The sequence below is a fragment of the Chlorocebus sabaeus genome, chromosome 20, assembly GCF_047675955.1.
Source record: "Chlorocebus sabaeus isolate Y175 chromosome 20, mChlSab1.0.hap1, whole genome shotgun sequence".
Classification (NCBI taxonomy): Eukaryota; Metazoa; Chordata; class Mammalia; order Primates; family Cercopithecidae; genus Chlorocebus; species Chlorocebus sabaeus.
Genome location: NC_132923.1, coordinates 34,519,172 through 34,542,868, shown reverse-complemented (window position 1 = coordinate 34,542,868; position 23,697 = coordinate 34,519,172). Strand labels below are relative to the sequence as shown.

At 36.1% G+C, this 23,697-nt stretch overlaps 1 long non-coding RNA gene and 1 pseudogene across 1 annotated transcript in view; one reads left to right on the top strand and one right to left on the bottom strand.

The window, feature by feature from the left end:
- Window positions 1-1,098: 1,098 nt before the first annotated feature.
- LOC140709360 (uncharacterized) overlaps window positions 1,099-23,697 on the top strand; it is a 138,021-nt gene continuing 115,422 nt past the window's right edge. Inside the window, exon 1 of the long non-coding RNA XR_012089869.1 lies at window positions 1,099-1,478. This is a non-coding gene — a long non-coding RNA (uncharacterized lncRNA). The remainder of the gene's footprint in view (window positions 1,479-23,697) is intronic.
- On the bottom strand, window positions 22,484-22,584 carry LOC119624510 (U2 spliceosomal RNA; annotated as a pseudogene).

Below are 23,697 nucleotides of genomic sequence, written 5' to 3'. Positions count from 1 at the left end.
TAATCCTGATCCTTCACCTTGTAAATGGTTAAGAAGTTTTGTAGAGAAAACAGCTACTTTCTCTACATCTTCACCAGATATTAGAAGAGCATCCACATACTGGAGCAGACATATGTGTTTTGGGGTATGAAGTTGTTCTAGAACTTGTTCTAAAATTTGGCCAATAAGGTTAGGGGAATCTGTGAACCCTTGGGGCAAAAGTATCCATCGGTACTGTTGCTTCTGTCCAGAATGAGGATCTTCTCATTTGAAAGCGAATATGTCCCCACTGTCCTTAGCCAATGGACATGCCTAAAAGGCAGCTTTTTAGTCTATTAGTGTAAACCATTGATGGTCATATGGGATTTTGCTGAGGATGGTGTAAGGGTTAGGCACAATGAGATGAGTAGTCTAGACTATTTGGCTGATAGATCTGAGGTCTTGTACTAGTCGGTATGACCCATCTGATTTCTTTACAGGCAGTATTGGGGTTTTATAAGGGGACATGCAGGGTTCAAGGAGCCCATTGTGAATAAGACTTTCAATTATGGGCTTCAAGCCTATTCTGTCTTATAGGGGAATGGGATATTGTTTTCTTCTTACTACTTCCCCAGGGGATTTTAGCTTTATGTGTATCAGAGGTGAGGATCCTTTCTAGTTGTGTTGCTAAGAGTCTGGGTTTATGTGTCATGCTGGGGGAGGTCCCAATCCCCTTGTCCCTGAGGCCACCACAAGGCAGTGGGATGCTGCATCTCCTAATGGGAGACAATCGTGGACCCTTCCCCGGAGGAGAAAGGAAATCCCTGATGAGCCCCCAAGATTGTTAGAAACAAGTGCTCAGTGCCACAAAAAAGAATCAGCAGTGGAACAAAGGATTTCTCGCAAGGCAATTTACTTCTGCAGAAGGGTGCTGCCTACATCCGTCATGATTTCAAGAGCATCCTGAACAAAGGACAGCAAAGATTTTTATTCCTAACACTGTCCCTGCTTTTATGTCATTCCCCATTGGCTGGAGTCAGACCACACAACCTGAACTAGTTCCAATTGGCTAAACACTTAAAACTTCTAGATAAGGTAGGCATGTGATGGGGGAGAAGGAGGAAAGGGAAGAGGGTTTCCTACAGAGAATAAGAAGGCTAACCTTTTTCCAAATAAGGAAAGGAATGTAGAGTGAGGCTGAGACATGTATGGGCACATTAGGGCACAGCAAGAGTGGGAGGGTTGTCTGCAGGCTAGAGAAAAGAGAGTACAAGAAGATTGAGCCTCTGAACAAAGAACAAGAACATTATACAGTTAAACCCTTCGAAGAGGAATTCACCATCTCTGGCAAGCATGAACAAACTTTTGATCACCTAGCCTTGATGAGCTGGCAGGGGTATCTGTTGAGTCTCCTCTTGGATTTCAAATCTCCCCGATCTTTTGGTTTGAGATTCATACTCTATTCAAGTGACCTGATTCCATGCTCAAGGCAGATTAAAGTTCTACTTTAAACCTTTAAGGTAAGAGTTTTGTCTGTTATTCTCTAGAGAATCGGCTTACAGCAGAATTGTGATTTTCACTTTTCTTTGAGGTTAACATTTTGTTGGTTTCACCTGTTGGAGTTCACAACCTTTTCTCTTGTTCAAAATTTGGTCAAAGAGAAAAGAGTTTCTCTTTGATAAGAGAAAGTAAAATGTTTGTAGCTTAAGGAACAAAATATATATTTATCTTATATATATAGCTAAATTATAAATATATATTTGCTTAAGCTATACATATATTTATCTTATATATATATAGCTGATTTATATAAATGTATATATTTACAACTGCCCAGAATCTGAATCTTGGTTCAGTTGACAAATCTAAAACTATTCTTTTGAGAGACCACAATAATATATGACTATTTATGAGGTCCACTGGGATTTTGGCCATTCAGGAAAGAAAATCTAAATTATGGGCAATTGTGTCTCTAAAACCAAATTTCCTTCCTTAAGAAAAAAATCAGCCGTTATAAACACCAGCTGGATTTATGTTAAAAACTTACAAAATCTCTAAATGCAAATATTTAGAAAACCGGTAATGTACAACTCATGATAACCTCAGATTACAATGGCTAAAATGTAGTTCCTTTGAAATTTATCTGTGTTGTGCAATTAGAAATTGTGCATTAATTTTTCTGTGTGCACAATTAGAAAAATCTTGTTTTAGAACAAGACAAATTGAATGAGAGGCTTACTTCCAGTATCACCTAGAAGCTTCTAAAAGAATTCTGAAAGAAAAACATTGTCTTCATTAAAGAAATAAACAAAAAGATATTTGGAACTATTTATAAATTTAAAAAGACTTTCAAAGCTTTCTCCATTTGAGACTCACATTGCAAAATTATTAAATACAACTGAGAAAATTTTTACAGTGAAAGAGATCTGACCTAACCAACTCCATCTTGCTTCTAACCTTCAACTTGTCCTTGTTCATTCCTGGGTATAGATCAAACTAACTTGGGGAGGAACTTGTAGTTTAACTTTGAAACAAAGATGATAATAGCCCTTTCCAAAAACAAACCTCCTTCCTACTTGAAAACTAGACTGCCTTTTTAGGACTAACAAATTAACCACAAGTTTAGAAATTATGGATTAGCAGTCATGCAGCTGAAGGCTACAAGATCCTGACCCTCCCAAATTGCTCCCGGGGATAATGTCACTATTGTAAAACCTAAGATCAGTGCTTGAAATATTTTGCAGACCCTGTATTTGATAGATTAGCTGGCATCAACCAGATTAACAAACTGGCTCACCTAGTCTTGTGCCCCACCCCCATGTCCCACCCCCCACTCCCTCACCAGGATTTGACTCAGTGAAGGAGGATGACTCTGAGTCCCTATGATTTCAGTTCCAACCCAACCAATCATCATTCTTGACTTACTGGCTCCTACCCATCTAATTATCTTTACAAGCCTTGATCCCCAAATTCTCAGGGAGACTGATTTTGGTAATAACAAAACTGTGGTCTCTCATAAGGCCAGCTGTATATGAATTAAACCCTTTTTTCTATTGCAGTTATTCTGTCTTGATAAATCAGCTCTGTCTAGACAGTGGGCAAGGAGAACCTACTGGGCAGTTACAAAATTGGGTGGTCATCTAGGATCACCCTTGTCGCCAGCTGCCTGTGGTTCAGTAGCCCTCCTCTGGTGATGGATCCAGAAGCCAGCCCAAGTGGCCGCCTAGTTCTCTTGGACTAGGGGCTGTCTCTGGCATCTTCTCTACTAGTGGGCTACTGTGGTGCCAGTGTGGATGGATTCAATTTCAATGAAAAAATACTCTCAGGGAGAGTCCCATAACTATAGCCTCATCGCCAGGTGTCTGTAGCCCCATCATGGGATGTCTCTCTGTCTCCCCATCACTGGAAGTCTGTACTAATTGGATGGAGAATAGAGGACTTACTTGAAGGAATACTCTTAGTTTGTGATTTGTCTGGAATCTCTGTCTGGAAAGTATTCTTCTTGTCTTTTTCTTGTGTTTGTTTGTATATGTGGAGGAGATCTCTGAAGAAATTGTGGATTGAAATCCAGTAGGTTCTCCCAGTTTGTCTGGCCAGTTACATACACTGAATCTGGAAACAATTGTTACAAGAAGCTCAGTAGGCCTGACTCAGGGTGACTGTTCATTCTTCTGGAAGCTGCAGAGAAAGGGAACCTGGAAACCTGGTACGCCATCAAAAAACATAAACACTTCTTACCAGCCAGGCCTCTGGCCTCTGTATGTGTGTGTGTATGACACAGTAAACATCACAGTTTGCCTCCTCTGCAAAGATTTGATTAATAGAAGAAAGGATTTGTGAGGCTAGTCTTAGGTTGTAGCAAATCTTTCGTGCTTTGTTCTATAAATTTGTCTTTCTCTGTTGTTCTGTAATAGAGAGATTGGTATCATAGGATAGAATATGGGCTTAGGACCCCTATACACCCCTTTTTAAGACAGCACAGAAGGCTGGGCAGTTACAAAGTTTGATGAGGGGCCCTGAAACCAATACCAGAATAAGTGTCTCTCTTGTCTTGTTTTATGTCCTTGAGAACTTAATGTTGTGATAATGTGGAGAATATTTCCTCTTGATCTCTGCCATCCAGAGGACAGGAATTTTGGGGGTCATGTCATAGGTAGTCTTAAAAATTATCTCGAGCTACTAAAACTCATTTGTAAGCTCAAAAATGACTGCCTTAGACTCCTGGGGAGAGCAATAGTAAATAATCCTGTGCTTTAGCTCAGTAGCTAAAGCTCTGAACCTTCACAATAGTGGCTTGAGTTCTATTCCCACCTTATGAAACAAATCCTTTCTGGTTTATTATTTGTGTAAGTTTTGCCATTTATTGATTCTTTTTACCCCATGGACAGCTTCTGATTTGTCTTGAATTTTCCCTTCTCTGAGCTACCGATAGGGAGATTTTAAATCTTGTAAAAAATAAAATTAAATTAAAAAGAGTGTGTCTGTCTGAGAGAAACTGCTTACCATCTCTTTTAGAAAACTCATGCATCTATGGTTATTATTTTATGCAAATAATCAGGCCAAGTATAATAATACTAAAACTTATTTTGCAAATAAATTCATCCCACTATGATTTGTCTTTAATAAAAATGGGAACTGGAGAGAGAAAAATTATGTTGCAAAAAATCATAGTACATCTGTTTTTAGTTGTTCTTCAGTTTTTATTATTTTCTGCAATTTTGACTAAATCCTAAATTCTTTGTGGGCATTTGTGTCCCCAAACTAATGCTTTCAAATTTTTACTTTTAAAACCGGTAATTGCACTTCTTATCCTAGGACTCATCATTTTACTTATACTATGCTGTTTGTGTAAATTCCGTACTAAAATTGTAGATGAGAATACCAACACGTTTGCCCCGAAAGTCTTACAATCCCAGCCCAGCATGCAAGAGTATAATCAGAGAGCTAACTGCAAAGCATTTCTGCTCTTCTCACCTTTAGATCAACTTCTATTTCCACTCTGCCCCCTTTGAGCAGGAAGAAACCAGAATGATCATCAGCCTTTTCCCATCTTCATAGTCCACGCCTTAAGAATAAAGTGTTATAAAACTCAAAGGAAGGGATTGCAACTGCCAATGAAAAATTATAAATGAGAAAATTGTTACAGTGAAAGACATCTGACCTAACCAACTCCATCTTGCTTCTAACCTCCAAGCTCTCCTTGTTCACCCTGGGCATAGGCTGAATTAAATTTGGGAGGAACTTAGTTTATAGTTTCACTTTGAAACAAAGATAATAATGGCTCTTTCCAAAAACATATCCCCTTCCTGCTTGGAAACTAGACTGCCTTTGTAGGACTTACAATTTAGCCACAATATTAAAATGTATGGTTTAGCAGTCATGTAGCTGGAGGCTACAAATTGCTCATGGGAAGAACATCACTATTGTAAAACCTAAGATCAGAGCTTGAAATATTTTGCAGACTCTACACCTTATGAATTAGCTGGCACCACCCATATGGGTAAACTGGCTCATCTGGTTTTGTGGCCGCCACCCAGGCTTCAGATCACTAAGATTTCATTATCAACCCAACCAGTCAACACTCTGGACTCACTGGCTCCTACCCACCAAATTATCTTTACAAACCTCAATCCCCAAATTATCAGGGAGACTGATTTAAGTAATAATAAAACCCCAGTCTCCCATATAGCCAGCTGTGCATGAATTAAACTCCTTCTCTACTTCAATTTCCCTGTCTTGATAAATCAGCTCTGTGTAGGCAGTGGGCAAGGAGAACCCACTGGGCAGATACACTCTTCGCCTGCAACTGTCTCCTTTTCTACTTGTTCCTTGGCTTCCACACATCTCTTAGGCAGAGATTTCTGAAATTTCACAATGCACTTATTTCCTTCTCTCAAAAGGAGGAAAATATGTTTAAATTTGGAAGAGAGGGAACAAACGGAACAACTACAGAATTAAACTGCTGAGATTATAAATATATAGTTTCAACAATTTTTAAACAAAAATTCATATAAATAACACTGATTTCTTGACCCAATATCAGACATACCCTTTAAATTTGCCCTGCAGTTCCTTGAAGATATACATCCTATCATGTTTTTGAAATGAGAACGTCCAGGAAATTAGCTAAGTAGCATTCCAGCTGAGATCTGATCGGAGACAAGTTAAAATCCTTTAAATACTCAAACTGCCTGCTTTAGATCCCCTGCAGAATTTACAAAAAAGTCCTCCACACTGTGGTCTAGTTGCTAAGATTCTGTGCTTTCATGGCTACACCCAGGTTCAATTCAGGCTTGGAAATTCAGTCTCATTTGTTTTAAATTATTTACTCAACCACTTGGAGTAAATATTTGTTATTGATCCCTTTCCCTTCCAATAAACAGCTTTTGATTTCCTAATTTTTTTTCACCTATGGGGCATACAGGGCTTTTGGGTTTCATGTATAGGCACTCAGCTAGGAAGCCGAGATCCTAGAAAAAAACATCACCAGACAAAAACGTGAGTTGTACTCCATTTACAACTAGCAAAACTTTTTTTATCTTGCTTTTGTGATGTTTCTGCATCTTGTGAGGACTGTGTTACACCACATCGGAGATGTCTCATGCATCCCTGGTTAATTCATAACCTTGGCTAAGGCTTATTGATTTTGGTGAGTCACTTCAAAAGGTACATTTTGTTAAAAAAAAAAAAAAAAGAGAGAGATGGAAAACTAGGAATATAAGCTGTTTTGTCCAGCAAAAATCTGACAATGAAATATGTGAAATGATTTTTTTTTTTAAGAACTCCATGGTCAAAGTTCAGCTTAATTAAAAGCTGATATTCAAGCTTCTTCTCCCTCTTTTCTGTCTACAGTAACACATGAAGAAATTTAGAGATTTCTAATGACTCAGACAAGTTAACACACAAAAATGTACCACTCACCCTCTTTTTGAGGTATTCTGTTTTCCTGTGGAATCAAAAGTCATGGACATGTTCTTCTCAGGCCTAATGCTCTGCTCCCTTTTGAATTATGTTACTTGATCTCTTTGGCTTTTGGGGTGCCAGGGATTACTCTGTACTGAGAGAAAACCACCTATATGTGTTCAATGACTGGTGTGTAACTGGCAAAGGCTGTGAAAACGTCTTTGCAAAATTATAACTGAGGAAATTATGACAGTGAAAGATATGAGACCTTCCCAAGTCTATCTTGCTTCTAACCCCTAAATTGTCCTTGTCCATTCCTGGGCATAGGCTGAACTAGCCTTGGGATGGAATTTAGCTTACAGTTTAAATAATAGCCCTTCCCAAAAGCAAAACTGTTGTCCTAAAATGAATGAAAGGCCCCCAGCCACAAAGTTAGGATGAGAGGGGCTGGAATTTAAATCTTACCAGCCATTATTCTGGAGATTATAAGAACTGCAACTTTCCCAATTACTTTTGAAGATAACATCACTATTGTGGACCCAAGATTGGCCTTTTGAGATGTCTTTTCAAGTTTTTGCATTTCTGAAAACTGGATAATCCAACCTGGACCTGCCAACCAGTTCTGTGGGCCCCACCCTAGAACTGACTCAGTGTAAGAGGAGAGCTTCAACTCCCTATGATTTTATCATGAGCCAACCAGTCAGCACTCCTGACACATTGGCCCCCTACCCACCAAATTATCCCTAAAAAGTCTGATCCTCAAGTTGACCGATCTCAGTAATAACAAAACTCCAATCTCCCACACAGCCAGCTCTGTGTGAATTACTCTTTCTCCACTGCAGCTCCCCTGTCTTAATAAATTACCTCTGTCTAGGAAGCGGGCAAGGTGAACCTATGGAGCAGTTACAGCTGCAGTTTTAGAGTTGACTGAGAGAGGTTTCAATGAATGGTTGTTACTTCAAGGGGCTACTCATTTCTTTGCACATTTGGATATAAAGACAGGTCTGAATATTTGAAGACCATGAGATTGTTTACCACCAAGGGATACGACTCCCCTTGGCAACAGGTTAATTACAGAATAGGCTGATTCGCATGAGCTGCCCACCAGCCTTGGAGAAATATCTCTGTAGTGAGGTATACTGTGAAAGCTTGTGTGACCCAGTCTCATCGTGTTTCCCTATTTGGGGGGACCTGGGATTCACTGTAAAAGTGAGATCCTTGATTTTTAGAGATCTAGTTGTACTGTCTTTCAGTTGTGCCTGGTTTTCTTATATTTAAACACTACGTTCTGGAAACTGCAACAATTTTCTTTGCCTTATTCATTAAATGACTCTACCCTGAAGTCAGTAATCTAATCAATAAACAAGCTAAGTGGAAAAGACCACCTATTAAGCTAGATTGGTCTCCAATAATATGGCTTTCTGGCATTCACCAGGCTATTTTGTAAAAGAAATTCACCTCTATAAAGAAAATCTCCATTTTTAAAGGTATCTTCCTGCAACAAAGCATCTAGAAACTTTCACAATAGAGAAGACATTAGTTTAAAGTTTACATAAAAAACCTTACCTTCTCTTCCTGAAAATCATGGCTTTTTTTTTTTTTTTTTTTTTTTTTTTTAGAGATAAAATGTCACTGTCCCTTAGGTTGGAATGCAGTATTACAGACATAGGTCACTGCAGCCTTGTCTTGGGCTCAAGGGATTCTCCCACCTAAGCCTCCCAAGCAACTAAAACACAGGTGTGTGCTACCACAGCTAGCTAATTTAAAAAGATTTTTTAACAGACAGGGTCTTACTATGTTGTTTAGGTTGATCTCAAACTTCTGGCCTCAAGAAAGCTTCCAGCGTAGCTTAGGTTACAAGAGTGAGCCACCATGCCCAGCTCACAACCTTGTGTTGACTGAGCTTTACTTATCCCTTTTTTTGGTCTCAGTAAATAATGAAATTTAGATCCAAATTCTATGCCTTTGAGATGTAAATTTTATCCTCAGAGTCATCCCTTTAGAAGTGCAAATTTAGGGTTGCCTAGCTAACAATTTTCTTAAAATTATATTTATTTTTTTGTAGAGACTAGGTCATGCTACATTGCTGTGGCTGGTCTCAAACTCCTGGGCATAAGTGATCCTCCCGCCTCAGTCTCCTAAATTGTTCGGATTACAGGCATGAGCCACTGCACCTGGCCGGCTAACAATTGTTTAGAATTTGGTAAAGAGAGAAAGAGCAACTATTTGAAGACTAGCAAATGAAGAACCTTATAAATCCACAAAAATCTCCTTCTGTCTATACATCTGTATGTTTATATATGTAACGTATATGTGATATTGTATTGCCAGAATATATCAAAGAGTTTTAATTAATTGGCTTACATTAAAAGAAAGCACTTAAATACTTTATCAGAAGAGTAGAAAGTAACTCAAATGCCTTTGAGCTAGTGACTTACATAAATCGTTGGTAAATAACACTAGTGAATATTGTCTGTTTAATGAAAATAGCTGTGTCCTCAGAATAGCAAAATACTCATGTATTTAACTTTAGGGTTCTTCTTTAGGTGGCTCCTTTCTAACATTTACATGCTGCAAAAATAGCCCAGAAATAATTAAAGATAATGGCTAGCTTTAGTCAATGTCTCATAAAATTGTAATGAATAGTTTTTATGGTTGTTAAAAATAAGTAAATCAGGTGAAATACATATACACAAACTCTTCATAGTTTCAAAAATCTTTTTAGTAATTTGAAACCTTAAAGTGAAATTACATAATAGATACTCATTGAAGGTCAAGGTCATTTATAAATAAGTAAAAATATTAAAACTAACTATAATAACTGTAATATATTACTTTATAATATAAAACATTAAACATACATTAAAGTTTTTTTTTTTTTTTTTTTTTTGAGAGGGAGTCTCGCGCTGTCGCCCAGGCTGGAGTGCAGTGGCCGGATCGCAGCTCACTGCAAGCTCCGTCTCCCGGGTTTGTGCCATTCTCCTGCCTCAGCCTCCCTATAGCTGGGACTACAGGCGCCCGCCACCTCACCCGGCTATTTTTTTGTATTTTTTAGTAGAGACGGGGTTTCACTGTATTAGCCAGGATGGTCTCGATCTCCTGACCTCGTGATCCGCCCGTCTCGGCCTCCCAAAGTGCTGGGATTACAGGCTTGAGCCACCGCGCCCGGTCATAAACATACATTAAAGTTTATATAATCTTTTTTTATGTGGTATTGTTGGGGTACAGAAAATTATTTCCCAAAATATGGTGCTTAAGCATGCAAAGTGCTTTTGAAAATTAAAAGGCCTCAGAAATAAGCCTCAGACTCAAGATCACCTTTACCTTGTCTTATTCATCTCTGCCCCTAGTACAGGGGGCAGTTCTTTATAGAATTTGCTAATTTAACCAGGAAAGCTTCTTTCTAAAAGTTGCACAATTTCCTCTCCCTGAAATGTCATGATCTGTTTAGGAAAATAATACTGAGGAATACAAGCACCCCTGGATGTACTTTTACATAAGATAATGCCTGTCTCCTGTACTCATTTAAATCTTAATGACGGACTGGGCATGGTGGCTCAAAACTGCTATCTCAGCACTTTGGGAGGCCCAGGTGGAAGGATTGGTTGAGGCCCTGAAGTTCATAACCAGCAAGGATAACAAAGCAAGACTCGATCTCTATCAAAAGAATTAAAAATTAGCCATGCATGGTATTGTGTGCCTATAGTTCCATCTACTCAGGAAGTTGAGGGGGGATAGACTGCTTAAGCCCAGGAGTTTGAGGCTGCAATGAGCTATGATTGTGCTATTGTACTCCAGCCTGGGTGAGAGAGTGAGACCCTGCCTCTGAAATATAAAATTAAAAAAAAAAAATTTTCAAAGAGAATCAAAAGTTATTTTTTGTTTTCTTCCTGGACTGTTCAGTCTACCTAATAACCATTTACTTCCTCTCAAAAAATTATCTACATTCTCCATATCCTCTCTTCTGTATGAAAAAGAGTATATAAGCTTCTGTGCAGCATTGGAGAATTGAGGTATTCACTCCCCATGCACAATAAATTTGTCTTCCTTGTATTGTATTAATTTCCCTTTTGTCTATTGACTTCCAGTGAAACTTAAGAGGGTGAAGGGGACATTAGCCCTTTCACCACTATAGTATAGAGAAGCTAAATATATTTGAATCTGTTAGTAAACATTTTTGTTTTATTTTATGAGAGAGTACATGTTTCTAAAAATTATGAAATGTATATTTATAAAATGTTGATAAGTGACAGTTCAAATTGCTTAATTTCTAGGTTTTCACAAACAACTAAATTATTGAGAGTTTAAATTACATATATTAAAAATTCTAATTAATATATGTAATTAAAACTCCTAGAAATAAGAAAAAAATGTGCAGAAAGTGTATGAAAAAGTAACATGGATTTTTGATAAAGAAACTTGAACACATAGTGTTTTTTCTCCTGTGCTTGAGAATTTTGTGTTGTGAACCCCACATATCTGAGAGACGTCTCAGTTACTTTAGAAAGGTTATTTCGCCGAGGTTGAGGATGTGCACCCATGACAAAGCCTCAGGAGGTCCTGATGACACATGCCCAGGGTGGTTGGGGTACAGCTTGGTTTTATACATTTTAGAAAGACATGAGACATCAATCAATATCTGTAATGTGTACATTGATTCTTTCTAGAAAAGTGGGATAACTCAAGCAGGGAGGGGGCTTCCAGGTCACCAGTAGATAAGAGACAAATAGTAGCAATTGTTTGAGTTTCTGATTAGCCTTTCCAAAGGAGGCAATCAGATATGAATGTATCTCAGTGAAGAGAGGGATGACTTTGAATAAAATGGGAGGCAGGTTTGCCCTAAGCAATTTCCAGCTTGACTTTTCCTTTTAGCTAGTGATTTTGGGCCCCAAGATTTCCAACATTTATTTTTCTTTCACATTTCCCCACTTTTCTTTTTTAAAATCTATTGAAGAAAACATTATAGAAGAAAATGAGTCTCTGATCTCAGGTTTCATCTGATCTGTCATGGCTAGGATGGTTTATTCCTAGATGGGTAGGTCCCAAGTTACTAGGAAAGCTCCTTTCTATCAGGTTGAGAAGTCTCATGTCCTATGAAGAGAACATAGGGGAAGGGAGAAAAACGTCAACAAACAAAAGAGCAGTCCTGGAAAATCTATATAGACCACATCACTCTGAAGTCCATATATCAGTAGGCACGTATAAAAGTGGCTTATGTATGTAAAAAGGGTGCTGTTATTTTCCTCTGAAGTTTAAGTTGTCTATTCTCAGTTTGCAGAGCTTTATGAAAGCACAGTTTAGTTTTCAGTGGCTCTAAATTAGAAAAAAATAGGAAAAAAAAGAGGAAAAAAATTAAAAACACTATTTTGAATACTTGTAGCCAAGAAAAAGTAGAATTCAGTCCAAGCTGTAAAACACAATACAAATTGAAAAACTTTAGGCAAGAATAGAATCTAACAACAGGTATATCATAGTTTTTGAAACATTTTTCTCTCTCTGGTTTTCTATTTTTACTAAAGATACATCATGGTAGGACTGATTTTCTTTACTATACTTGGCCATATTATTTATCTCAAGTGAAGCAAAAATAATTATTTTTTACATAGGTTTTTTAAATTGGCTTTGATGAAATTTTGTTTCATAGAAGGAATCTCAGATAGAGCTTTCTAAAGCCAAGCTCAGCCATGGATTTATATCATCAAATGCCTACTAGTTGGGTGAATTCTCTTCTTGAGGTTGCAAGATAACTTGGGACCCTGGGCCTGTTTGAAAGTGACATTCTTTACTTACCACAGGTTAGAAATCCTGTACAGGGACTGTGTAGATAAGGTATGAGGCCAGTTTTTCCAATGGGCTTTTATTGGTTCTATAAGTCAAGTTTAATACCTGAAAGGAAAGCCCAACATTTCCATGAAAGACTTGGTAAAATAATGAGTTTCTTTCATTGTGTCATGTTACAAATAAAAAGAGATTCTTATTGTATTTATGCAAATAGTTATATTGCCATAAGTTAAGACTACTCACAAATAGTTTCCAAATTTTAGATAAATCAGATAGAGAGAAACAAATATGATCCAAATTTTCTTCATTGGAGTATACCTGTTAAAAGCTGTCAATAGCTCAAAAGAAAAGTTTCAGTGACTCAGTAAAAAGTCAAAAAGATTGCTTCAATATTCTATTAGTTTAGTCCATGCAGTTAATTCCTGTTCTGCTTAATATACATAGACATTTCAGCTCTCCATGAGTCCTGAAAGTTTTTCCTCTATTCTGATGTTGCAATTTCCAAAGTTATCAGAGTTCTGCATTCAAGAGCACCTGTTAAAGCTTTACAGCTGATTATAAAACCACCTTTTAAGAGGAGTAAAACAAGAGAATTGTACAAGAATGACAAAAAGCTTTAGAACAGCCATAGTCAAAGACACAATTCACAAGTAAATTTGTTACCTCTGTGGCATGCAATAATTTAACATAACAGTTATAATTATTACTAATAATGTATCTTAAGTCATATCAGAATTATAGGAATTTGTCATAATTTTGGAACATATATCAATAATATATTTATATGAATACAGTTAAAGAAAACCAAACACTCATGTTTAATATTTCATATTAGAAAATACCTCTTGTTTAATTTTTATATCAAAAAAGACAAATATGTCATTTTTGACTTTACAGAACCTAATATCTTAAAGGATTAATTAGGTCAGTAAAAGATATATGTATAATTTGATTTTGGAAAGTTTGTCAAATATCAAAGATTTAAGACACTTGATATAACAAAAAAAGGATCACAGGTCATTGTAAAATAAGTCATTCATTTAACCAAGTGCTAACTTAAGAATTTCAAAAAAAAAGGCAAAAACCATCATTCTTTGAGAGAGAAGACTTAAGTTTTCAAACAATAAGCCCTAATAATAACAGCATGAGGCCAATTAAATTTGTTTTCCAAAATTTTATAAATAATCTATAAAATTTTAATCTTGAGCATAAGACGTAACTTCCACAAGTCTTTGATAAATTTATTAAGGAGCCAGTTAATCCTCCAAGAAAACATTGTTAATATGACACAGGGGTCCATATTCTGGTCTTGCATCAGTGTGCCTTTGATATTAATGGTTAATTTATAGAGAAACTGAACTTATTTCATCCTATAAAATTGGTTCTTACAATCTCACATGTCCGTCTTTTCCACCATAGTCTCTGGGCTTTGAAGAGTTGAAAGCCTTTAATTTCTGGACTTGTGTCTCAGGAATGCAGTTTATTTTGATTGGCATTTTCTATGGGACCTGAAGATGAGGCTTTAATTGCCGTCATTGTTTAAGCTTTAGCAGGACTTGGTATCCTTTTTGGATCCAGGAATCAAAGCCCTCTACCTCAATGTCACAAGGACTTTAAAAGTACATACAGAAAGATACATAGATGTAATAATCTTAATTAAATTTTTTATCTCAACTTTTTTTCTAAGCAAACCAAAACTTTATAATAATGGCTTAAAATTTATTTTTATAAAATATAAAATCTGTTAGGCCAGTTACCAAAAGGTGAAAGAAAAGACCTTCTGCAGTACACAGAATATTATGTAAGAAGAAAAAATTTCCTTTAGGCCTTCAAAAAAATATTGTTAGCATCAGGCCACAAGAAACAGAACTTGATGGGAAAAAAGGTTATATGAGCTGAACATGAGTTCAAGGAGATCATGACTATTGCTTGTCTTTTAAAAGATGAAAGAAAACCGAAAAGAGTGAGAGGCAATAAAAGTTGAACTTTGGGCTAAGAAAATCTCTTATAATTTCTTAAGAGTAAATCAATCCCTTAAGAAAATTTTATTGTTCTAATCAATTCTTTAGTGTGTGTGTTTTTACATCATACCCAATCTCTAGTAAGACTACTATAATCTATCTTTAATTTATAGACAACTTGATCATATAAGTTTTTTTTTTTTTTTTTTTTTTAATAAATCCTCTTATTGTGCCTTATACAGACCATTCATGACACATTTGGACTTTCTGGTTTGTCCTGAACATTCCTCTTCCTTAAACAACCACTCATTTTTTTCTAGGCCTAAATTTATCATACAAGATTATTTTTTCATATGAAATTATTTATCTTTAAACTTTCTTACCAAAAAATACCTCTACATTTTTATAACTTTGTTTACATCTGTCTTATTTCTGGGTCCTTTTACCTTGTTTTATACCTGTGTAATCTTTAAATAAGCTTAAAATTAGACAAAAAATGTTCACCTTTTTAAAAAGATTTTTTTAGAAATAATGTTTTACAACAATATATTTTATTTGAAAATACCAAAATAATAAAATATCTATTATTTAATTTAATAGTTTTATATTTTAAATTATGACAAGTTTGTCTATGAGTATTTATCTATCTTGTTGCATTTACTGAATTACTTCACTTTAATTGTTTACCTAGATTATTTATGGAAACTGTGATAGTCATCATTTAAAGTTATAAAACTAGCCATTGCAAAATTCTGAGACAGTGAAGAAGATATGACCTAACTAAACCCATCTTGCTTCTAACATCCAAACCGTTCTTGTTCATTGCTGGACTTTGGAAGGAACTTAGTTTATAGTTTAGCTTTGAAACAAAGATGATAACACTCCTTTACCAAAAGGCCACAAGATTAGAAGTTATAGTAATTTTACTAAATAATTCAAGATGTAGCTATTTTCATTATGCCAATGTCAATGTCTTATTTAATAAAAATGTATTAAAAAGGATTAGACAAGCAAAGATCACTCTGTTTGGGGCTGGGTTTACAGTTTTCTAACCCCTATGCCAACTTTTGACACCTTATAGTATTTGGCATTGATAAGTACAAAATTGCTTGATTTATAAATGCAAACAAAAACATATGCTGGCAATTCTTAAGACATTTCTAATATTATTATACTTTACCAATAATTTTAAAGCTAGGTTATTTATTGAAGATTTTACTTAAGTTACATGAACTTGAAAAAGTATTTGACTAGTCTTTTTTTCTGATAAAATATTTTATTTAAGCACTTTCATTTTCTTAAGCCAATTAATTAGAGCCCTTCTATATATTTTCAGTAATGCCACACTGTGTACATGACACATAAATATGTAGATGTATTAGGTATGCTGATAGAAGTACATCTTATAGATTCATAAAAAACTTTTTTTCCCATCTACAACTTTCAACTTCTGGATAACATGTTTCAATAGGTAACCTGTATCAATACTTGATAACCCTAGGCAGTTGTCAGCTAAATAGCCTTAATTTTGCATATTAAAATAAATAACTCAGATGAAAATCAAATAACAAAATTTACCTCATAAAGTATGAAGAGAAAAAGTCTGGTGTGCTAGAGGGAAATTAAAATGGATTTAATTGCCAAATTAAATATAAAATTATAGAAATTATAAGGGCATTTAAAATATATATACACACAGGCACATAAACACACACACAAAGATCCTATAGCTTTTACCTCACAACTTTGGCCATGAGATAAATACAAATTCACCAGCTTGCAAACAAAAAACATTTGTTGAATCCAAATGGTGGATTTTATGTTAATAGAAAAATAGCAGATTTAAACCAGACAGAAAGGAAAATAGAGAAAAAGAAAACTTAGGAACTCTATAGTTTGCATGTAGATCTTAGGGCTCTTTTTTTTTTTAAAATGTAAATGTGCACAAAGACCATATTACTTAAATTTTACATAAACTCTTGCAGGTGGAGGTGCCATAAAACCTACGGAGTGCTAGCAAGGGGATCATCCTCCTTGTTTTTTCCTCATTCTTAGGTTATTTGTTTCCCACTTTTTTTCTTATAAGTGGGAAATGAGTTGTGGGTTAGGGTTTTAATATAATGGATCAACGTGTGCTGCTTGTGGGCAGAAATCTGCCATGTGTCACCACTGAGTCATTTCCACCCTCTTTGACCTGTGAGAGGGCTCAAAATGCTGGGTGATCAGCCCTTATGTGCATTTCCTGGATGAGCCTTTTTTTAAAAAAATAATTTTTGTTGGGGATTTCCCTGCAGAGTTGCTCCACATCACAGGGCATCAACCCCCTGGCCATTTTCACGAGGCCCCTGATCACTCAGAAGTGCATTTTGGCTGAGGGGAGCAAATGCCCTTTCTCTTTGGAGCTGAGAAATCTCAGTCTCTTATTAGCTTTATGAGAACAACAGTTCATTTCCTCATGCAAATGCACACAGACAAGCCAAATTGGGATTAATTTTGGGAGAAAATCAATAGAGAAGGCACCTTAGAATGCTTCTCCAAACTAGAATTAGAACCTTTAAACAACAGCTTTCTAGGAAAGGTAAAAAAAAAAAAAAAAATCAGCCAAGACCACTTCCTGTAAACTGCGCTCAGCCACCCCTACTTTGTAGTTCTCATCTGCCATTACACATGCTAAGGTCAAATCCTGTCAGAGTACAAGGTAATCTGGTACTTCTGAAGCCAAAGAGGTCAGGGTCATGCAATACAGGAAAACAGAGCTTTAAACATAAGAAGAATCTGCTTGTGACTTTTGAAACTCCACAAAGAGAACACTGCAAAAGAGATGAGGGTGGCTTTGCTCTGAATTCTTTAAAGGGGTTCAAGTCATTAGTTTTCTCTAGATTTTTGGTACTGCAGATTGCGAAGGAGGAAGGAGGGATCAGGTAGAAAAAAAGTAAATGAGAACATTCGGGTTTTTATTTTTTTTTCTTGTTTGTTTTTAAGAAAGGAAGCAAACATAGAAACCAAGCGCATGATTTTTGGGTTTTTTTTCTTTGTTTGTTTTTTCCTCTTTTGCAGCTGCAAGGCATTTTGGCCAAATTAGAGAGGCTTTCTAACCTACAGTTTGGAATTCTCACTTGGATTTGACCACATCAGGTAGAATTGGTCAAGTCTGATGGGAGAAAGACCAGAACAAATATTCTTACTTGGATTTGACCTCATCAGGTAGAATTTATCAAGTCTGATGGGAGAAGGACCAGAACAAACAACACCACCACAAAACCCCAACAATGTGATCACTGAGTGCTCTATTGGTAAGGACAAACTAAAGCCAGCTTGTTGTTAAGCTTCAGCCAAGACAAAACCCCAATTTAGCTACTTACCTGAGGATGGTTCTCAGACTGAAGACTGCTTTCTATCATCCTAGAAGCAGGAACAAACAAACAAACAAACAAACAAACTAGAATTTGTCTTCCCTGCTGGGAGCAAGTGCAAATTCTGTAAGGTAGTTACCTTCCTCCCATCATCATGGAAACAGAAAATCTTGCCTTCCTCGTTGGAAGCAAGTAAAACTCCAAAAAAATAAACAGGAATTGTACAGCAAAATAAATTTTAGATCTTGACCAAATTTTGGGACATCGGGGATTCTCTAGAGAGAGAATTCCCAGACCTCAGCAAGTTGTCCTATTGGTCTGAACCATAAAGTTAACTCATGCTGGTACCAAGAACCAATAGAAGATTTATCAAAGGTCAGGGGCATCTCCACTCAGAATCCCTTTGTGGGTACCAAAATGTGAATGTGAAAATCTGAAACAGGTCACAGTTAATTTAGAATGTTTATTTTGCCAAGGTTGAGGACATGCATCTGTGACACAGCCTCAGGAGGTCCTGATGACATGTGCCCAAGTTGGTTGGGGCATAGCTTGGTTTTATATGTTTTAGAAAGACATGAGACATCAATCAATATATGTCAGATGTACATTGGTTCCATCTGGAAAGATGGGACAACTCAAGCAGGGCAGAGGCATACAGATCACAGGTAGGTGAGAGATAAATTGTTGCAATCTTTTGAGTTTCTGATGAACCTTTCCAAAGAAGGCAATCAGATATTCATTGATCTCAGTGAGCAGAAGGATGACTTTGAATAGAATGGGAGGCAGGTTTGCCCTAAGCAGTTCCCACCTTGACTTTTCTCTTTAGTTTTGTGATTTTGGGGACTCAAGATTTCCAAGATTTATTTTCCTTTCACAGTGTAGTCAAAGTGATAAGGGGAAAAGTAAAGTATACGTTTGTTTTCAGGTAAAATGTCAATACAGAAGGAAAGTATAAGGCAAAACTGAAGGATTAAGCAAGTTGAATCAATTTTGTGGAAGATTAATCTAGTAAAAGTAGCTTTGTTTTTTGACCAAGTGGGCCCAAATTAGAACAGAATTATTTATATATTTCTAAAAATTAAGCATTAACTTCAAAATCACACTGATGCAATGCCAGAGACTGGTTGCCTGTGTTGAAACGATAGTATTGTTGTTTTTTTTGTTTTTTTTTGTTTTTGTTTTTGTTTTTTTTTTTTTTTTGGTGCAGCTGACTTGCTCTTTAATATAAAATTATAAAATATTGTAAAAAATTTATGGAAATCTTATTGTGTGTGGTCAAAGCTGAGATTAGATGGATTTGTTATAAGATCTTATTAAAATTAGCTTTAGTATTGATAATACACTACTCTAACAGTAAAATTTGTGTCTTTTGAACAAGATTTTCATGTAGTATTAATAGGAGATAGTAAAAAAAATTCTTTACCCTTTAAGTAAACTGAAAAAAGAGAGAAGGAAGAGAAAGAGAGAGACAAATTTTGTTTGTCTTATGCTGTCTTCATTGGGTCTTTTGATTGCTTGCGAAACTGAGTCTCCTTTTATCAAAGAGCAGAAGCATTGGCTTTTAAAAATCCTTGAATTGTCACTTTGGCTAAATAAATTTGATATTTTCTTTCTATTTGATATGGCCTAATAAAGAAAAAATAGTAATAATTACTAATTTACTTTTTATATAAATAATAGTATATGTTTTCAGTTCTAATTATGATTATTAGTTCATTATCAATTTATCAATTGTGTTTTTTCCTTTTTTATGAGACAGAGTCTTACTTTGTCACTCAGACTGAAGTGTAGTTGTATGATCTTAGCTCACTGCAAACTCTTCCTCCCAGGTTCAAGTAAATCTTGTGCCTCAGCCTACCAAGTAGCTGGGACTACAGGGACACACCAGCACACCCAGCTATTTTTTTTTTTTTTTAATTTTCAGTAGAGATGGGGTTTCACCATGTTGGCCAGGCTGGTCTCAAGCTCCTGACCTCAAGCAATCTGCCCACCTCAGCCTCCAAAAGTGCTGGGATTTCAGGCGTGAGCCGCCATGCCTGGCCTCAATTTTGCATGGCTGTTCTAAGCCTTTTGTCATCCACAGATAATTATTTTATTTTGATTCTTCTCAAAAGTGGTTTATAATTAGATATAGTAAACAGTTCAAAATTTGCTTCTTTAAGAAAATTCATTAAAAAAGACTCTGGCAAGTACTCTTGAATACAGGTCTCTGATAACTTTAGAGATCATACCATCGGCCTAAGACTTCCAGAACTCTAATATAAAACTGAAGTGTTCATGAAGATTGCCAACCCAACATCAAACAGTACAAGAATTGGTTACTTGAGACTGAGCTGATAGAGGACTGAAATGATTTCATAATTTTTTTGTTTGGAACATTGTTGATTCTTATTATTTTCCAGGATCAAAAACCTTTTTCTTTTTGAGTTACTTATAGCTTATAGTAATTGAGTAAACTATACTTTTGTGAGCAAAATGGAAACATTTGCCTTTCTCTCTACCTGAGTTATGCAGAATTTAAAAACTATATGTTACTATTCTTAATTATGGCAATATAGTTATTTACAAAAGTTCATTAAAAATCTGTTTTCATTTGTAACAGAACAAAATTAGATACACTGGTTGTTTTACCAATGCTTTGGCTGAAGTGGCGTATTTTCAGATATAACAAGACTGCTTTAATTAGTTGAGGTTAACTTTTAGAGCCAATAAAATGATCCTTGTAAAGACTGGCCCTGGTGCCTTTTCTACAAAGTTCCCTTGCAACATTCCTGACCTTGCTGTAGTAAAGAATGTCACTTTTTGAGAGGACCAACTATTTCAAGATATTTTAGGTCCTCAAGAAAAAAGGAATTTACCCAATTTGTGCAGCTATTACAGGCATATTCTGATGATGAATTCTTGGTTTTGCTTCCTAGTCTCAAGAAGCTTTAAAAGTCTTATCTGAGATTACTTGTAAAAAAATTTTAGCAAAGTAGGGGCTGGGCTAGGTGGCTTATGACTGTAATCCCAGCAGTTTGGGAGGCAGAAGCAGGTGGATCACTTGTGGTCAGGAGTTTGAGACCAGCCTGGCCAACATGGTGAAACCCCGCCTATACCAAAAATACACACACACACACACACACACACACACAATTAGCTGGGTGTGGTGGCATGCCTATAGTCCCAGCTACGCAAAGGGCTGAGGTAGCAGAATTGCTTGAATCCAGGAGGCAAAGGTTGCAGTGAGCCAAGATTGTGCCTACTGCACTTCAGCCTGGGCGACAGAGTGAGACATCGTCTAAAAAAGAAAAAAATGCAGCAAATCCAACTTAAAAGGGCCTATGTGGCCATTCATTATTCTTGTTGCACTTTATGCAAATAATCAGGCAAAGCATAATAATAAATGTTATTTTGCAAATAAATTTGCCCTACTAACATTTTTCTTTGGGAAACTGGACAGAGAAAAATTATATTTTAGAAGAAAAATGTAGTACACCAATTATTAGACTCTAACCTTGTCCATCATTTTTGAGTTTTTATCATTTTCCTACAATTTGGACTAAATCTTCAATTATTTATTGGTTACAAGTCTCTAAAGAATGACTCAGTTTTAATTTTTTTTTTTGTGATGGTTTTAGTTGATTCCCGGTGGAATAGTGTGTTTTTTTGTTTGTTTGTTTGTTTGTTTAGAATGCAAATTCTTTTTGTTGTAACCTTTATGTTCATTATATTTCTACTATGTATCTCATGTTATTTTACTTTTTTAGAAAAAAAACTATACTCATGGTATCCTGAAGACAAGAGATGATTTGACAAATGACAGCAGTTATACATCAGGGACTTTACTTATATCTCATTTTTTGTCACCCTGTGATGCCATCACAATTTGGTTTTTGTTGCTTTTACAATTCCTCACTGAAACACATTCTTCCCCTATTACCCATGTGGGATAGCACCATCTGAGAATGAGTTTTTCTAGTGATGTGGGACTAAGCTCCTGAACATAAAAGGAGCCAAAATTGTTTGAGTTCATCTACAATGCTTTCTTTGAAAAACCCTGATGAAAAGTTGGGAGAGGATAAAAGAAAAATCTCTTGGAGATGTCTGAGCTATTTGAGGTATGCAAAATTTATCAGGTCCAGAGAGACGTAAGTATGGGATGTTAATAATATTCCTGTACCCATGCCTGGAGGCAATTGTTTAGAAACATTTTTATTCCTGAATTGCTGCCTCACCCATTATCATCATGTTCCTGGAATTTGTAATACAAAGAACACTGTATAGCCAATCAATAGCTTATGTTAACAAGTAAACTCTTGGTGAACAACTCATAAACATTCTCTCTTTTTTTCCTCAAAACCCTACTTATCAGGGCTGCTAATTGGAGTGTATATTCAGGGCAACTTGAATCTGTGTTCCCAGGTGGCCATCCTTAAGCTTTCTGCTTGAACAAATTCTCTTTAAACTAGATTCTGAAGTTTTTGATTATTTTAGGTTAACAAATATGTATGTTATTATTGTCTGTTCTACTGTGTGAAGTGGCCTATGGAGTTATCTCTTGTGTTTTTATGTGTTTCAAAGAAATTCCCTTTTACTGATAAGAACAGATACTACACTTGATCTTAGCCAAAAGGCTGAGAAGTGATTACATCTCCCTGTAAAAATGTAAATGAATGTCTTTTAAAATAATTTTCTAAAATAATTTTTTCTATAATTATATTTTTCAAATTTTGATGTTTTTGGGTTGTAATTTTCAGAATTTAGGCTTTAGAAATTTTGATCATTCAAAATTTCAACATTCAGGGTTATAACATCTTCGGTGATTATGACCCAAACCCCACCCTAGAAGGGACAGGGATTATACATTTTACATCTACTTCATATTTGGGTTTACCTTTCTTTACCATAGTACCACTTTTGTCTCTAGCATGTTTGACTCTGCTGGAGTCAACTTCCTGGTTCCTGAGGATGTGAAAAATGCCTCTGCTGGGGGAATCACTTTGTTATACGGAAAATTAACACTATCACCTGTTCACTTTGCTTTTTTTCATTCTGGTAGGCTGTCAGTCAAAGAAAGAAATTACTATACTATCAGGGATAATTGACTCCAATTAAAATGAAGAACTAGGATTGCTGTTAAATAATGGAGGAGGAATATTTTGGAATCCAAGATACTCTCTTCAGAGTCTCTTGAGGCTTTTGGGACTAGTGATAAATTTGAATACACATTACAGCAACCATAGGCTGACAATGTCAAAGCCAAGAAGAGCTGATACTGTTTGGAAATTTGGGTCTTGTAACAACTCAGAGCAGCCAAGCTGATGACTGAGGGTGAGTGAAAGAAGGATGTTGAAAGTTTTATCTAATAAATATTAAATATGACCTAAAGATCAGTGGCTGTAGTGTTGATTGTGGTTTACTTTCTTGCCACAAGACTTTGCAGATAATTTGTTACAGGACCACCAGTCTCATCTGCCCACTGTACAATAACAGACCAATATACCGAATAGCAGGGGTTGCAATAGAGAAAGAGTTTAATAGTCACTGAGCAGTCAAACAAAGAGTTGAGAGGAGCCCTCTAATCCATCCTCCTCAGGGGTTCTGATCTAGGGTTTTTAAGGTGATTGTTGTAGGCAAGGGACTGAAGAGTTGGGGGTCATTGATTGGTCAGGGTGAGGTGGAAGAGATCATTAGGATGTGAAAACTGCATTCTTCAGCTGAGTTAGCGCCTCAGTGAGGGCCTTCGCACTAATTGGCAT